General features: G+C 43.9%; 1 protein-coding gene across 8 annotated transcripts in view; it reads right to left on the bottom strand.

Annotated features, from left to right (window-relative positions):
* BMP2 (bone morphogenetic protein 2) overlaps positions 1 to 18,374 on the bottom strand; it is a 220,327-nt gene that overhangs the window by 97,010 nt on the left and 104,943 nt on the right. For 6 of the 8 annotated variants that reach the window (XM_039389840.1, XM_027738643.2, XM_027738646.2 and 3 more), the window contains one exon: positions 4,969 to 5,083. The gene's annotated coding sequence lies outside the window, so the exon portion shown is untranslated. Of the gene's footprint in view, positions 1 to 4,968; positions 5,084 to 5,451; positions 5,474 to 5,749; positions 5,837 to 18,374 lie in introns of those variants that run through there. The other 2 variants (XM_027738651.2, XM_027738650.2) reach the window with 2 other exon arrangements.

The following is an 18,374-nucleotide window of genomic DNA, read 5'->3' as shown; positions in this document are numbered from 1 at the left end:
TACTTCTGTGCATTGAGAAAATCCTGCTGTTTATTTGGAACTTTTGAAGTCTAGTATCAATATAGCTTCTTAGTCCCCAGGGTGTCCTCAAGGTTTGAGATGTGTATTTTTAACTTCCATACTTACTGACATTCCATTCAGGCTGTTTGGCTGTTCTCCCCATCGGGGCTCCATCAGCCATCGCTCTGATTTCGGCACCACTGCGCTTATTTGCTTTACCATTTCCTAAACCCGTGTGAAGAGGTGTGGCCTGCTCTGGCAATCAGCTCACCCACACAAAAACTGTGTTAACTCACGAGCCAAAGCTCTTTGAGGGCATTTTTCTACCTTTTAGCATGAATGCAGAATATTTTAGAAAGCTTGTTGTAAAACAGGGTGATCCAGGAAGAGGACGGAAAGTGCTTCATTCCTGATTTACACCATTGGATTTCAAGGGTGCCATTAGGGAAATACAGATCATGTCTGTCAAAGAAAATGTCACCACTAGGTTTTAATAAGGCAAAGAAGATTCAGGGCTTTCAGAGCCTGGCATTTGATGCCACCATCAGAATCAGAAATGCAGCCAGGAAGCAGCAGTCCTCAAGGTGGCACTGCTCGAGTCCTCTCTATTTCTCACCTGGATGGAAGGAAGGTTATGACCACATGAAATTTGAGTTTATTCTCACTAGTATCAGTCTTGATGACAAATAACTATTTTCCCAGCAAAATTCTTCTCTCTGTATGACATCACTCACAATATATCCGTCCTGATACCGCATGGAAAAGTACCAGACACAAGTAGGGCCTGGCCTTGGCGGGGGTGACTAAGGACAGACACAGTTTGGATTTCAGCACTGCCCAAGTCATTGCATGTTGTCCTCACAGAGCAAAATGGAAAGAAGAAAAGCAAGCTGGACACTCCAACCTAGTTGGCAGGAGCACAGGAATTTTATTTTTTTTTTTTAGCTGCCATAAAGACCTACTGAAACAAGAGCTTCCCAAGTCTCTGCAGGTATGTCTGTGACTTTTCCATCATCAGTAGCCTGCTGCTTAGGGAAGCAGAGCATTAGGCTTTCTTTAAAGGAGTTTTAAAAGCCCCTCTGTTCACTTTCAACTATTCATCACAGTCATTCCAAGTTCTCTTTTGCACCCCCCCCTTCTTCTTACTCACATCTGGTGCTGCAACCATAAATAACGAAGGAATGATGGAGATACTGGATGCTCTGTTCCAGTGTCCTCACAGGCAACCGTTCAATTAAGTTGTTACATTTTCACCAAATGAACATATAAGAGAAGGGGTGGAGGGACAATGTTTCCCAATCTAGAATGCAGCTTTTTAAATAGCACTTTATTAGCAGGGTCAGCAAGCACATAGGCTGAAAAATAAATAGCATATTTTAAAAAGAGGATTTTCTCCCCCAGTGAGTACATTTGCATTGAAAACTCCAGACAGAATAGACAAGAATTAGCAAAAGCACTTCAGGAAGGGGTGATCTCTGTCAATAGTTGGGTCTCCTGGCAAGATCTGGCATTTGCATCTCCTACATAGCAGAGGCTGAAGTGGGAGAAGGCTGGTTTTGTCTTTGCTGCAGATGTATGATATGACAGAATGTTGTCCCAACACAGGGACAGGAGGTTACACAGACCACATCAGACAGTGCTTGGTGAGCATTTCTGTAGCCATGTGGCATTCCCTCTCTGTGTAAGCAGATCCTATTCCGTGATTGATCTATCTGATTATGGAAATGGAGGGAAAACTGCAACCAGTTCTGCAATTTTTCCAAATGACAACTGAAATGACACTGACAGCACTAGGCCAGTTTACCTTCCATGTCCACCTTCACCAGAAGCTCTTTACTGCTGGTGAATGAGCTTCTCTGGGGAAGCCTCTGTAAGTGGGGACTTGAAGAAATGGGATTTGGCCTGTGGTCATTAAAGAGTTCTTTAAATGCAGGGCTATGGAAGATGGCACTTCCAATGGTGCAGGCAAACTGTTCAAGTATGAGCATTTCAAACTCTAGAACAAAGCTGTGAAAACTATGTTAAGTCTCCTTTCAAAACTCTCCTTCCCATACACTTATGGTGAAAAAAATCTCATGAGAATAAATACCTTATGGCCTATCTTCTCTGTAAAGGCTATTTTTGTTTATCACTGTAATATACTCATTCTGGGTGTTTTCTGAAGATGTTTTTGAGTTCCAGTGTCTTGAGGACAAGTACCACTGTAGTATTTATGTACCTGTGAGAACTGACCACAGAAAAAATGTTCCAGTTGTATGATCCACAACCTCACACGAACCAAGTCCTGCACACAGCTTAAAAGAAATGAATCTCAAGGGCTGGTCATCACCTCTAGAGTTCCCAGGGAAATCAGGAGAAATCTTTTTAACTGCATCAGTGGATAATAGGCCCTTACCTTTCTTGACTGCCCATCATAATTTCTCAGCCTTATTTTACTGAATACTCATAAAAAATTACTTGCATGCACATATAGCAAGTTGCCTGTGCACTCGGACAGCAAATGGAACACATGGAGCTCCAGAAAAAGGCAAAAGCTGTAGCAATGTAAGATAGTAAAGCATTTGGAGTGGCTCCTGGTAGGGAGGCACTCAGAGGTTAAACTGGACTGCAGCGAAAGAAATCACTGCTGAAGAGTTCATTTATTTACGTTCCATTAGAGGAGCCTACAAAGTCATACATCAACAGAAACAAACCATTTCAGTGCGTCCCCTGACTGAACATCCATCAGTGAATGTGATCTGTGCCAGCGAGTCTTAGGAGTGACAAGATATTATTATCGTAGTGCCAAAGGAGGAGGGGGCAGGGGAAGGAACAAAAAGGAGCGCTGATCCTTGCCTTAACAATGAGCCCCTATTCCCATGCACTGCACCTGAGCTCCAAGGCTTCAATCCCAACAATCTTTTTCCATTGGCCACAACAGCTAAGCTGTGGTTGCCTCACGCCTGGGGGGGCACCAGTTCTCCATGGGGTGCTTCCTTCAGAGGAGCTTCCTTCCTGTTTCCTTCAGAGGAGCTGCTCCTCTCGTGGCATCTCTGGCTACTGTATCACCTCTGCTAAATAAATGATATCATCTCGCTTCTCAGCACACAAGGCTTTACTCCTTCCCACTGTTTGCACTCACTGTTTATTTTTTTAAGCACCTAACCCTCCATTAATCCTCCAGACAGCACAAAGGATCCATTTGCCAGAGACAGCGATTAGAGCCGTAAGCACTCAGCCTTCCTGGGAAACACCTGTTCCATGTTCAAACACCCACAGGAAAAAAACACAGCAAGGACAAACTGCTGGTGGAAACGGAGAGAAATGGGAGAAAACTCCTGGTGTGATGAGAGCTACCAACCTTTGGACAGTGATCCTCTCGCCTTCTCCAATCCATAGTGCAGATAACACACACAATACCAAACTCACCCGCCTGTGACACTTGGTGGGCTCCTTGTGTTCCTCCTCTTCAGCTCTCAACAGAGTGCAGAAATGTGCAAACTACTTAACTGAAATGTTTTTGCAGGTATTTTCATTATTATTTTTTCTTTTGCCCAAAATTTATATTAAAAAAGGCTGACAGCATCTTAAAACCAGAAATATTTTAACCAGCTCCATTTCTGAAACATCAGCACCAAAACTGTCCCAGGTTTTGCATTTTTTTTCTTCAAACACCACCAAACATCTGTCTCAATTTTTAAAAACTAGCATTTTAAGAGAGCGTGAACATGGATTTGAGCTTTTGTAATTCTTTTGGTCAGTGATATTAACGCAAAAGCAGCCTTTGTGTAAACAAACACATAAAGAAAGGCTCAGTAACTAGATGGCTGTTGCATTTAGCTCCTTTGAAGACAAAGGTAAGTGACAATAAACAAACAGAAATACCAAGTGGCACAGCACGGCTCTGAGGCATTCTCTGTTTTCATGAAATGAGCGAAAATTATGTAGCAAACAGATTGTACAAGCACCACAGGCAGTAACTAAAGCTGGAAGAAGGCCAGGCTCCATTAATAGCTGCCATTTGATCTCGTGCGAGATCCCTGAACACCCAATGCCTGATGAAGTCAGTGGAAAGGCTCCTATGGATTCCAAGAGGTGCTGTATTGAACCCAGCACAGCTGGCAAATGGTGCAAGGAACAGAGCTGATGCTACAGCAATTCAGTTCCTCACCACACTGGAAAGCAGGCTGTGGTAACACACCCCATAACCATAATTCAGGACTGATCAGCTTTTCCCCTTTCCAGGGAAGTCTGCTCTCTTGAGTACTTCTAAGCCTCTGAAATTAATGGGATTATTCAAAGAGTAATGCACCACAGAACCTGAATATTTATGGTAAGTTTACCACAGCGATTTCCAATGTACTGTGATCCAGAAATTCTGAATAAAACATCAAGAACGAAAAGACAGATCTTCAACTGATATAAATCAGCTGTTTCCCTTTCAAAGCTCTGGAGCTGCAACAATTTGCAACTAACAAAACCACAGCTTACCAGTTGCAAAATTAAAATAATTTTTGCAGTATTTACAGCCAAGAGCAGACCCTTGCTTTTATTTTCTTACTGTAAAATAATAGTGCCTTTATTGTAAAATAATAGGTCATTTCTGTGCCACAAATTTTTACTTATCACAAGTTACTAAGTTTTTACTCATCACAAAACTTAGGCATTGTAAGAAACTATTTGGACTTCAGTTGATTCCTTTTAAGTTTCACTGCTTATACATTAGTTACTTCTTTAAGAAGGCCGCAAAGGAATTGAAGCATGTATTAGGTAAGAAAATGCATACACAGGAATAATATAAAACACACCTTTTCTTCTCTTTTCTAAACTCCTTTTGGAACAGATGCTTTTAACACCACATAGAAACAAATGCATATATGTGTGTGTGTGTGTAATGTCTATGTAGATCCACAGCTTTATTTGTCCACATGTATGGTTATAGTAACAATCATCCTTTCATGGGGCTCATCAGTCGCAGGTTTTACTCACCTGATGGGCAATTTGCCATCGGGGCCGTCCTGTCTGTCAGCACATCTTATCTGCTATCGCGCCTGTCTTCAGATCCATACTCACAGGTAAGGAAAGCTTGGGTAGCTGTCTCCTCCTAAACACAATAAAATTAAAGCTGTAATTAGCAGCCTGCCCTGGACACCAGGTTACATTCCACACCACATGGAGAGCCCAGGCAGGAGTGGAAGGTCTATTGGGACAGTATAGGAGCCCAAAGGAGAAAGCTAGCCCTGATGTGGGCAAACTTGGAACCAGACTGCAAACAAGTGAGAACTGAACTCATCCTTCCTTCAGGTATTATAGACAGGAGCTTGTGCTTCAATGGCACTGATATTCCTACAAGACACTCTGGGTGGAAAAAAGTGGGTTTCAAGAAAATGAATTCACAAGCAGGTATTTTCCTATTAAGGCCTATTAAGGTAAAAATGGCGAATAAAAATAGAACAAACAAAGTATTATTACCTTTTTGAAAAAGGAGATTTCAATAACTTAAAAAAAAATTGCAGGAATTCATTAAAAGTATATCAAATACTGTTAGCTCTGTGCATACGCTGCACTCAGGTGAGCCCTGTGGTGGGGCTGCTGGAGCCGGCTGGAACCTTCTGGAACCAGCCATGCCCGGCAGGGGCAGCCCCAGCCTCCCCTCACAGCTCCGGGCAACCCCCTCCTCTCCTCACAGCCTCAGGGAGCCCCCTCTTCCCCTCACAGCCCTCAGGGAACCCCCTCCTCTCCTCACAGCCCCGGGCAGCCCCCTCCTCACCTCACAGCCCTCAGGTAGCCTCCTCTTCTCCTCACAGCCCTCAGGGAGCTCCCTCCTCTCCTCACGGCAGTCAGGGAGCCCCCTCTTCTCCTCACAGCCCTCAGGGAGCTCCCTCCTCTCCTCATGGCAGTCAGGGAGCCCCCTCTTCTCCTCACAGCCCTCAGCGTGCCCCCTCCTCTCCTCACGGCACTCAGGGTGCCTCCTCTTCTCCTCACAGCCCTCAGGGAGCCCCTTCATCTCCTCATGGCCATCAGGGAGCCCCCTCCTCTCCTTTCAGCCCTCAGAGCAGCCCCAGCCTCCCCTCAGGGAGCCCCCTCCTCTCCTCACAGCCCCTCAGGGAGCCCTCTTTTCTCTTCATAACTTCAGGGATCCCATTCTTCTCCTCGCAGCCCCGGGCAGCCCCTCTTCTCACAGCTTCAGGAGCCCCCTCTTCTCATCACAGCTTTAGAGAGCCCTCTCTCCTCCTCACAGCTTCAGGAGCCCCCTCCTCTCCCCACAGCCCTCAGGGAGCCTGCTCTTCTCCTCACAACTTCAGGGATCCCACTCTTCTCCTCGCAGCCCCGGGCAGGTCACTGCTCTCCTCACAGCTTCAGGGAGCCCCCTCTTCTTCTCACAGCCCTTGGCAGCCCTCTCCTCTTCTCACAGCCCTCAGTGAACCTCTCTTCTCCTCACAGACCCAGACAGCCCATTTCTTTCCTCACAGCTTCAGGGATCCCCCTCCTCTCCTCACGGCACTCAGGGAGCCCCCTTCTCTCCTCACAGCCCAGCGCAACCCTCTCCCCTCCTCACAGAGAGACCTATGCCAGGTACCTACAGCCAAGCAGGGAACAGCAGTGCTGCAGTTCCAAAATAACGAGAAATCGGCCACAAATGGGTGCTAAAGGTTTGCACAGGAGCCGAGCTGACAGCGGTGGCTAAACCCATCCCATTCCGCATTAGCAGTGACAACCTGCAGCTTGTCGCCCACCCTTTCCTCACAGACCTCTGCTGGGTGCTCTGAGGTGACTCCTGACACCCAGCAGCCCAGGACACACGACAATCTTACACTTCCAGAAGAAATTTGGGTTCAGTGATGCCACTTCCCAGCCAATAGGGATCATCCTTCTTAATTAACCAAACTCAAGCAAGCAGCTACGTCAAATGAATTAGCAACATGCACGTAATCCCATCACATGTATTCTTGGAGTATCTGCACTCCTCCTGACAGATCTGTCATTAACGCAAACGTACTTTAGCCCTGCTTATAATTGAAACCTCGTTCCTGGCCAGCCACTTGACTGGAAGAGCCAGGAGAACTACTTTTTCCATGTTCACAAACATCTCTGCCAGTCCTCCATGTCACCACCTGATTAGATCTCTGGCACCGTGGGCTCTGCTTTGGCATGGAGGGGAGCATCGCCTCACCGAGCCTGCCTAAAACGTGGACCTGAGGTTGAAGGCAGAAGAACAGCACATGTTCCACATACCAAACTCACTTTTCTGCAGATCAACAGGTTTTCCCTTAGTAAAAAGGAATAATTAACTAATGAGATCAATCAAGAACACAGGGTACCTAAGCTACTGTTCCTTCCAAACCTCACCTACGTATCTGAACAGTAAAAGTGAAATAAAAAAACAGACACCAGTCTCTGGTTCCACCAAACCCTCCCTGAGCTGACAGAGCTGCTGAGACACACAGAGAACGTGTGAACACAAGTTCACACCTTGGCCAAACCAGGGCAGATGCCTGGGAGGCAAAAAGTCCATCCCAGTGTCCTTTCTAATGCTTTTCTCTGAAACGGTGCCCATATTTTAATGTAAGTAAAATAATGTACTCTTCCCTATGCTCAGCCTCAGAAACTGCTGAAACATTTCTGCCAGTCGTTTCCGAGGGAATCCAGCCTGCAGCCGCCCTCAGCGTGGATGATTTCAGCACGCATAATAAAGGTTTAACAACATTAGAGGCTGCCACAATGGAAATTGTTGGGCTTTGCTGGTTTCACTTATAATAATGAAACTTGGTTGAAAGCTAGCAGCAGTTTGATGTAGTAGTTTTACATAATAAAGACCTTTTTTTTATGAAACTAAATTGTTTTGCAGCCAAATGTTTTAACTTCCCAAGTTAATCTTGACTCGTACGTTTTATTCTCACCGTATCACTGTATTCATTGTTTCAACTTATACATACATTACATGAAAATAAATGTTAATATATACCATGTGTGCATACTGCTATACCCTAGTGAGTATTACACTGCTATACTGTACCATATGATAATAGCAAATCACCGCTATCGAACGTCATGTTTTCAAATTTCAGAATCAAAATGTTTTGACGCTTCCAAAGTAAAACTTCTCAGAATATTCCTTTCACAGCAAGTGCCCAACTCACTCCAACCTCAGCGAGCGCCTGATCTCCTCATGGGGTGTGCAAACCAATTTTGAAACTTCGAATTTTATTTCAATAAAGTTCTAGTTTCCAACTAATTCTACCAACAACATCTAAACAATCACTCTGAGACTCCAAAGTGCTTGAGCAAACAGGTCAGCATCTGTGAAAATGGGGCATCTGTTTATTGAGAAAAAAATGGGGTTTCTTCCTCTAACATTCAAAATTGTGAGGTTTTTATTTTTCTTTAATACTGAACAACTTTGGCCAAGAAAAAAAACATTTATTTAGCAATGCTACCATTGGGCAGTTTGTACCTGTGTTTTTGTTATTGATGAGGATGTTTTGCAGAGCTTAAGTTATTGAAGCTTTGCAACCTGTGTAAATTGTTCATATATAAAAGCAGAGTAATCATAACAGTAAAGCTGGAAAGACTTTCATGTGTTACTGTTAAACATTAGCAGATCTCTCCCATATATCCGTGGCCTTCCCCAAGGTTCTTGTCACTGACTCTATCCCAATCTCCATCATCTAAGAAATAAGATTCATAAAACACAAACCATGACCACAAAACAGACCCAAAGCTTGTTATGAGATGTGCAGAGTTCAGCTGAAAATCAAACATCCCCAGAGGAATAGCCAGAAACGTGGTTTGGGGAAGCACGTCTGGGAGTCATATTGGCATGGAAGGAGACTGAGGCCATCACTGGAGTTGACTGACAGCACCTTGGGACAGAAGCTGCCCTGGCTTTATCTTCTCCTTCATTTCCAACAAGTTCCTAGTTCTTTTCTACACTGAGTACTTTAATATTTTACAGACATCTCCCATATGTAAATATAGGCTGGACATTCTGTGCTGTTTATTTATAGTAGGTTATTCCATATGCAGATCCATGCAGTGTCTGCTGGTAACATCCACTGCTTCTGCCAACAATCCATGAACCAAACAACTATCTGCGTATTCTCCTTCGGGCTACTCACAAGGTCCTCCAGTGCTCATTCTTCTACTATTGCCACACAGCCTTGAGACTTTAAAAAAAATAATCTGAGAGAAAATAAAAGCCATATGGGATAATTCTGCTGCTGGCATGGATCATCCGAAATCCACTGCAGTCAGTGGGCCTGATTTTGACATCCTGTAAATGGTCACAGCGCCAATAAAACCACAGCTCTTCTCCATGTTCCAACCCACCAACACTCTACTTCCCTGCTCAAACTCCCCTTTTAATCTCATATCAATAACTTGAGTTTATGCAGTCCAACAAATAGAGGGAGAGATCTACAGCTTTCTTTGACACTTGTGTCAGAAGGCTCCTGCCTTCGAGGTAAACAGCCCAGTCCTCAAATCTCCTTCTCATCACTTCCTACATGATTGCTACACATCTCCTTGTTTGTCTTTAAGACTTTGCATGGACAGACCTGTTGTCCACTTCTGTTGTAAAACAGTTTATATCAGAGACTCCCTGTGTATTGGGGTGGTAGGCAGTGTCTTAACTTGTCACAAGCTGCAGCTTCAAAAAGCTTAATAAACTCAAATGAACAACAGCCTAAAAAAGGAAATAAAAGATTTAACAGGCTGGTATTTCTACCCCCTTCTGCTTTCTAGGAAAGACAAAATAAAACCCAAGCAAGGAGTGTCCAAACTGGAGTGCACGCACAGCCCTCCCCATTAACTTGCTGTTTGTCTGTGTTACCTACAAACCAACGTGGTTTCAATTTAGTTTCTTATTAATCTCGTGCATTTCTTTCAACTGCTATTTTAAAAATAGAAACTTCATGTTGAACATTTTAATGGCATTAAGTTTCAAAGGCAACAAGCTGCTGTACTGATTTTTTTTTTCCCAAAAAAACTTTATTGCCAGATGTAAGTATGTGTGATTATTGATATTCTTTGTTTTCCCACAGGTTTCCTTTTTCCTTATTAAACAACATATCTGTATTTAAGCAGCTCCATGGAAGTTTGGTGAGGTCCATGAGAAATCACTAGTCACCAGCACGCAAATCCATCTCATCTAACTTCAGGCACTTTACTAAAATGCTTAAATTAGGAGTTCACCTACCCTAAATTCCCCTTACACTCAGTAGAAACAACTACAAGACTGTAGGTACTTGCATCCCACCTAAATTTCTGAATTGCTTTCTACAAGTAACTTATTTTTTCTTCACTGATTACCGAGGGCTCCAGGCCCACAGAGCAATTAGGTCTCCAATTTAAACAATTAACTAAGAATCTAATGCAAACTGGGATGAATCCAGACTCAGGGTCCTCAGTAAACAAGCAGAAAATCTGTCACGAGCACATTTTTGGTTCAGCCCACGTATATAATTTTAAATAAAGCTAATGACTGTTCTGCAGTTGCAGTGGACAACCTCATCTCAATGACTGTTTCAATGGTCCTTGGGTAAGATCAAAAGCTAAACATAGTCAACAGAAAAACAGCTAAAATTTTGGTAGGTTTTGGTGCACATCAGGTTTGTGTTCAGCTCTGCTCAGCCTTCTCCCTCCCTCCCTCCCAGAGACAACCTCAGGGAACCACAGCCACAGAAGGCACTGATTTCATAAAGAACAGGATCGACTACTTCACGAGTAGAGACATATCTGCTCTAGAAAAATGGGTACTAGTTCATGTGGGGAAATATGGGAATGTAAACACAGCCGTGAATTCCCACCCAAGAGTTTTACAGTCTGGGGAGACGGCAGAGGATAGTCCTGACCCTGGGGAACCAAGGGAAACCTTCCCATACAGCTGTTGGTTAACCGGGCGATCAGCGATCACGCCGATTATAACAATTTATTAGCAGTTCAAGAGACTCCTTCCCACCCACATCTGATAGTTCCCATCTCTTCAAAGAGGCTGCAGCCACACAAGCAGTGGATTCAGCATCCAGAGCAGCTTCTTCCACCACCAGGAGCTCTGCTCCGAGGTTCTGGCCCTTCCCCCATCACCTCCAATAACTCATTCCCACCACCCTGCCAGGCGCTTCCGTTCCTTCCCTTGTGCTAAATGCCAAATCAGCTGTTTGTGTAGCTGTGCTCTGAGGGAGCACAAATTTCCAGTGGGGAGATGGGAGCAATAACCTTGGTTTCTATCTGTTTTCAAGCAGTTGCCAGGGGTCCTTACAAGGTAAAATAAACAGTCCTAATCTCCAACTGCCCAGCTTCCCTAACACACAGCTGGGACAGGTAAAGAGACCATTAAGAGACAGAACTGTTCTTTCCAGTGTATAGGAAAAATGCACCTGATGGGACTGATCCAAAGCCCGCTGGAAATCAGTAAGTGGACTCCCACTGACTTCAGGGAGCTTTGGATCTGCTCTACAAAGCCAGGCAGCTGCAGAAGCTGCTGGAGTCAAAGGAAAATATGCTCCAAAGGAATGGTGGCCCTGTGGTTGAGGTACCGGCGTGGTTTCAAGGGACTTGGATTCAGTCTTCACCTCCACCATTCCTGACCCTGTGCAAATCACTTAATTTCTCCACACATCAGCTTCCCCTTTGTAAATCCAGGTATGTAACCTAGGGATGTAATCCAGGGATGTCTGAAACAGGAGACAAATGCATGGAGACAGCAGCACCACCTCAGCATCTCAGTTACTCTTCCTCTACCCCTCTGTGGGTCCAATAAGGTTTGTTACCCCCCAAACAGGGTACAAAAGTTAATGTCAAACCACATGCTGAGCTCCAAGTTCCCATCTCCACACCCACAGCAATGCCAAGAGGCTTCTTGTACAGATAGTTTAGGCAGGTTTACAGGAGCTGGGACACAGTAGCATGGACAGAGCTGCATGACCCCGATGCAGCCAAGCAGAGGAGCATTTCTCTAACTCTGGAGTGTGTGACCAGACCCATAAAAGTGAAGGTAGCACAAACAGAATGGCTCTCCTGGACTGGAGGTTTGGGAGAGGTGTTTTCATGGAGTTTCAATTATTTACACACTTGCTCAGAATAACCTCCCACCAACAGCTGGGGCTTCTGGCAGCCAAATGCAAACCATCTATTGTAATATTATTCTTCTGTTGTAGGAAACAAACTCTTCCAAGCAGAAGAAATTCTTTAAAAAATAATCCGAGTAAAGGCACAAATTAAGCCCCAGAAATTAAATACTGAAATAATTTTTACAGCATAGAAAGATCAAACTGCAAACAAGCTGCAAAAGCCATTACTAATTTAACATTCCATTATTCCTTTTCTTTTTTTTTTTTTCCAAAGTGTGATTCTTTTCTTCAAGCCAAGCATGCTTTGCTGGGACCAAACCTTCACATTAGATTTCCTGTGCTGTGGATTTGATGAGATAAAGCAGTTTCTTAGGACCAACAAATCACTTCATTAAAGAAGCCCGTTCATAAATATTCTCAACAGCAATTAATGTCCCAGTGTAAGGAACTCGTTTTGTGCCTCATTTCTCACTCAGGCAAGGCCTCCCCCCCCACACCAGGACTGCAGTAGAGAGTCCTAATTTTGAAGGACAGAAAGGAGCCACCCTGTAGCTCTCACCATTCCCTCCACATGAGCTGTTTTGGTTCTTCCAGGCAGGAAAAAGCAGCCGAAGGTTGGACAGAGCTGCTCCCCCTCAAGTTCTCAAGCCTTGTGAAAAACGGACCATCCAGTGGTTTTCCAACTGTGTCTCCAGTTTGGGGATCCAGGACAACTCCCAGCATTTCTCCTCAGCAGAGTGAACAGAATTGCTGGTGGCACACAGGAGCTGGGCTGCCCCGAGTGCATTTATTCACCTGTGCAGCACCAGGAGGTTATGATAAAGGCATCCTCACTCCTGGTAGGTGGAGGGGGTAGAAACTATCGAATAAAAAATTGGGATGGAAAAGGGATTTTTCACACCCCTCAACCTCATGTGAGGCTTTGCCCTGGGAGTGCCCCAGTGCACTGAGTGATGGGGTTTTTGTCAGCCCTTGGCATCTCTCAGGGCTGTACAAAACCCCAGAGCTGGGGTGGTCCCTGCTGAACAAAGATCTAAAGCAGAAACTCAAGATGCATTAGAGAAGGTCACTTTGGACTTTTCTCTGTAGATATTAAACAAATATATCCCATTAAGATGCAGCAAAATTCTCTTGTGTTTTGACAGGAATACACAGGCACCATTTTGAGATTGTCACAATAAAAGACAATGTGTAATATTCTTTAAAAAAAGTCCCAGCTTTAGTCCTGCTCTTGTTGAAATGAGCATTTTCATCTTGTTTGAGCAATATTATAATGCACTAAAACCACAATGTGCTAGAACAGAGAATGAACAAAGCATTGCGATGCAGCAATTTACTTCAAGCCAGTGTCAACTTACCAATTAAATCACTTCTGAATACTTTATGGGGCTCTAACCTTATAAACAAATCAACAATAATCATAAAGGTGCAATTCTTCAAGGCATTTCCATCTTTGAAAAGTCCCTCCGTTTTTGCAGGGAAAATCCTCTCCTTGCCATTCAGAAGAAAGAGAGAAATAAACGTGAGTATATGAAGTGATTATAAAAAGCCTACTGAACTGGAGTAACAATAATGCCTCAGTCTTGAAAACACAGAAAGTAAATGCAATTTTACATTAAAGATCTGAAAACAAACTCAAGGCTAATATTTTCAGGGGAAAAAAAAACTTTGATCTCTTTTTCTTTCCAGGGGGGAGCCAATATCAACACGAGTGATTTTGTACGATATTCAGGAGTCTTTATGTGGGTTAATAATGTTAAAGTTATTCCACTGCTTTTTCAAACTTTTCTGGAATCAGCTCCTTGGTGAAACAGGGCCCTATTGAAGACTCCTGAATTTGCATAGCATGTGCAAGACATTTAGATTTATATTCCATGTTAGGCTTGTGTGTTTAGAGTTTACTGGGGCATATGCAATTCATTGGCTGCATTGTTATCTTCACAATGAACAAGCACCCTCACTTCGTCTGCAAGAAATACAGCCTTAAATGTAGAAAATTAAATTTCCATGAGAAAACGTGTTCCATGAAAATTTCCATCAGTAAAGGCTCAGCTCAAATGAACTAAGGCTGAAATACTTTGATTTGAGCCTACCTGGGTACCATGTGACCTATGTCATAATATCATTAAAAAATTATTACTTTGAAAGCGCTGCTGTAATGACAACTATTCCCATCACAGCTCTCTCTCTAAAAGCCTTTGGGTGTGTTCTGTGATGAATTTGCCCACACAAACTGACAGAATCCGCCTTGAAGACTTTACAAACTCCAGAGGTAAAGGAAACAATTATCTTGACAACACCATTTTCTGGTTTCCACAGAAATATTGATGCTGAACGCAGAAAGTCACCTGAAGAAATATGTAATCAGTGGGTTTGGTTTGATATTTGTGAGGCACCGTAGTTCACATTTGTCTGGCACCACCGGAGTGTGGATTTCCAGTCTCCGTAATAAGTAGGAATTGTGGGACAGGGCAGCACAATGCAAGGGGACAGAAGAGTTTGGCTGTGATGGCAGATGTTGAAAGGCAGAGGGAGCATCGCTGCTGTCACCGTGTGGGTCAGAGGGATGCACGGCAGGAAGGAGATCCAGGAGAGCTGAGAAAAACTTTGGCTTGAGCAAAGCAGCACCTACAGTGACTAGAGTGAGTTAATCTGGGCAAAAATGAGAAGAAAGTGAGCCACTAGAAAAGCCCACCAAGGGGAGCTTTGAGGACAAATAAATGCAACAAAAAAAGTTTGTGGAAGGGATTGTATGGTGCAGAGCCTGTGACAGCAGAAGGCTGGATCTGTGTCTTAGCAGGTCTCATCTACTTCTTCTGTTCCCAGTTTCCTTCCCAAACCCCTGATCCTGTACCATTACACTGAATGAAAGATTTGCCAACAGGATCAGCCCAGCTACTGCAGAACACATGTGCTTTCTGCAGGGCGAGAGAAAGGAATTCATGGATCATAAAGGACTGACTACTGTGCTTTCCATTTTCATTTCTTTCATTAAGAACTTAATATTTGTTTTCTTACTGTTTCATTAAACTATAAAGCTTTCCTTCGGGCCATTGGCCTTTTCTTCTCAAAGAGGTGGCTAATCTGGCTGTGGAGCTGGTGGTCCACAGGAGAATCAAATGCATCTCTTCAGAAGACATGGGAGATGTGCATTGCAGCACCCTTTGAAACTGCTCCTGTCTTTACTGAGGAGTTGTATCCACCAAATCAGGTTAGAAAACTGGATCAAAATGGACAAACATAAATATATATATTATGGTGGGATACAGACCATCTGAATTTAAAGCAAATTTGGATCCAAGTGAAACTGTGCTTGCTCAGATGGAGTAGTCAGAGATTTTAATTCCATAATCATTTCAGATGTGCAGCTCCCAGTGAGAAATCAAGCAGCAAATTCGCCTTCAAACCCCCAGTCTCTCGTCAGTATAAATAACAGTATTAAAGACCATGGGGGGCTGCCTGTTCCTTTATTTACTGCAAGCCACTCCAGCTCCATTATTTGTGTGTCAGTCACCTGTGTCACGCTGAGCAGTTCTTCTGCAAACACAAGAGTTGGTGATTTTTTTCCAACTACACAAAATAAATCCACAGGGAGGATGTGGGAATAGAAAGGCCTGTTCTGACAGTGTTGAGGGGAGAAGGTGTAGCTCTGTGTCCAAGGGGGCTGCCATGTCTTTGTCTATTTTTTAATATAAAATAGCTCACTGACTTCAGCTCCGGTATGCACCTCAGACGGAGATCAATAAAAAGTTTGGTTTCTTTTTTTTTTTAATCTTAAGGAATAATGCTAATAATTACCATGAGTATTCCCCAGCACAATTCACTCCCTCCACATTTGTGGGGAGTGATACCCCAACCTTATCTGCAGATGATATCACTACACAGGTTAAAAAATGAAAAATTAAATCCAACATTTAGACTAAAATAACCCAAAAGGCCTGTTTTGCCTTGGCTTAGAGACAGAGGTCACAGCAAAACATAATTACGGACACCTAATAAAGAATATACAAAACATCACCATCACTCCCACATCACAAAATCTGGTGACTATCCCAGCTTGCTGTAAATCTGATGTCATATCACTGAACTAATGATGTAACGTGGACTAATCCCTTTGGTCTTTGAATAGAAGGTAGACACCAGTTCTGAAATATGTTCTATTTTCCTCCAGATCATTAATGAAGAATTCATACCCATCCAGGCACCTTGGTAATATGGGCCATTGCTATCAATCCAAAAGGAGATGCTGTCATGCAAAAATGACATTTGTCTACTAGACTTGTTATTTTTGCCCTAAACTCCTATAAATACAGCTTCAGTAACTATATTGCAAATAGGTCAAAGGCTTTTTACATAAAGAGATGGATTGGGGATGTGGAGAGGAAAATAACTGTGAACAGCAAAGAAGGAAGAGAATTTATACAATGGGACTTGTAAGGCTGAGAGATACTGGAAGAAAATAACTAGAAAGACTACAAGAAATACATCTAAAATAAAATAACCAGTAATACAGAGAGTCACTGGATATGACCTGTTGGAGCGAGTCCAGAGGAGGCCACCAAGATAATTAGAGGGATAGAGCACCTGTCCCACGACGAAAGGCTGAGAGAATTGAGATATTCAGCCTGGAAAAGAGAAGGCTTTGGGCTGAACTAATTGTGGCCTTCTGGTACCTGAAGAGAGCTGACAATAAATATAGAGGAGGACTATTTACAAGAGCATGGAGTGACAGGAAAAGGGGGAATGGCTTCACACTGACAGAGAGTAGGTTTGGATTAGATATTAGGGAAACATTCTTTGTGAGGGTGGTGAGGCCTGGCACAGGTTGCCCAGGGAAGCTGTGCATGCCCCATCCCTGGAAGTGTTCAAAGCCAGGTTGGATGGAGCTCTGAGCAACCTGGGATAGTGGAAGGTGTCCCTGCCCATGGCAGGGGGTTGGAACGAGATGGTGTGAAAGGTTCCTTCCATCCCAAACCATTCTGTGATTCTGTGATAAGACATTGCAGCAAAATCCTACCCCTCTGGAATCAGTGAGAATTTTCCACTCCATTAATTTGGGTTGGGATTCCTCCTTTGGAAAGCAACAAATCCAAAGTAAACGTAATGCTAATGAGAAGTAAATAAGAAAGTGCTGCAGGGCAACCTGAACTGCTGATGAACTGGAAGGCATTACCATAAAGGGGGGGTCACTGCTGTAGTGCCCAGAGCAGCACTGCTTGGAACCCTTAGAGCAGGAACACATCAGACATCAGGGTTCTCAGTGGAGACAACCTGACCTGATTTCAGATGTGCACAACACGAGCCTTAACACCCCGTGCAGCACAAGGCACTGCTGAAAAAACTCTGGGAGATTCGGGGACAGATGATAACTGTTAACATTAGGTTATATCTATACAAGCAAATTAAGTGTGCCTGGGAACATTCCTGGGCATGGAGGCCAGCTGGCACAGACCGGCCTGAGTCCCCGCCAGTAAACACCCTCAACCTTCAAAACAGGGAGGCTGGATGCAAACAGCCCACTGGGACAGTCCCAGGAACATCCCTGCTGCCAAACCCCAGAACTACCCGGGGCAGCACTGGCTGGCACTTGCCAAAACCTCACCAGGACTGTTCTGATGGTTCACTGGCCCCGGAACATTCCTGTACACCGTTTAATCCATTAGCAGAGACACAATGAGCGAGCTCCTGTCCCCTTTGTGCCCAGGAAAAGCATTTCACTGGTGCAGAACAGCCTTTCTCACTGATCCACCCCTTCTTCCATCCCAAACCATCTCCCCTCCTGTTCCCAGATGCAAAGGGAGCATGGGAAAGGGCTGGTAAAGCCATGGGAATGGTCTGACTTGAACTGCCGGTGGCTCGTCTGCTCTCCGGTTCACAGAGGGCTGAAGGGCAAACCCACATCACGAGTAAGGAATGGTTATGCAGAAGGATAAGAGCATGGCATGTTTCCAAACCTGTCCCACTTCCTATCCACACAAAGGTGTACAGGGATACCTCATGATTTTTTAGCCCACCTCGTGCTCCTGGAGCTACAGGTGGGCCTGTCCATCATCAGTTCTTCAAAAGACTAAGCAATGGTCCACAAAGCACTTGAGGCTCTGGTTGCTGACAGAACACCTGGTTTTCTAATGGCCATTACCTTGATGCCCATAATCAGTGATACTCAGACAATTCTGATTGAAAATATATATTGATTAATAAAAGGGAAAATAATCTGCTCCTTTCTCTGATTCACTTGAAAAGACAGGGATATTGGCTTCTACAGAAGAGGGCAAGAACTTGGGTAAGAATCTTATACAAACATGTGCATGTGCACATGTGTGT

Source organism: Pipra filicauda, unplaced genomic scaffold (genome assembly GCF_003945595.2).
Source record: "Pipra filicauda isolate LSUMZ 115617 unplaced genomic scaffold, ASM394559v2 scaffold77_size3566232_pilon, whole genome shotgun sequence".
In the NCBI taxonomy this organism is placed as follows: domain Eukaryota; kingdom Metazoa; phylum Chordata; class Aves; order Passeriformes; family Pipridae; genus Pipra; species Pipra filicauda.
The sequence above is the reverse complement of the archived record's forward strand: the minus strand, read 5'-3'. Positions and strand labels throughout refer to the sequence as shown.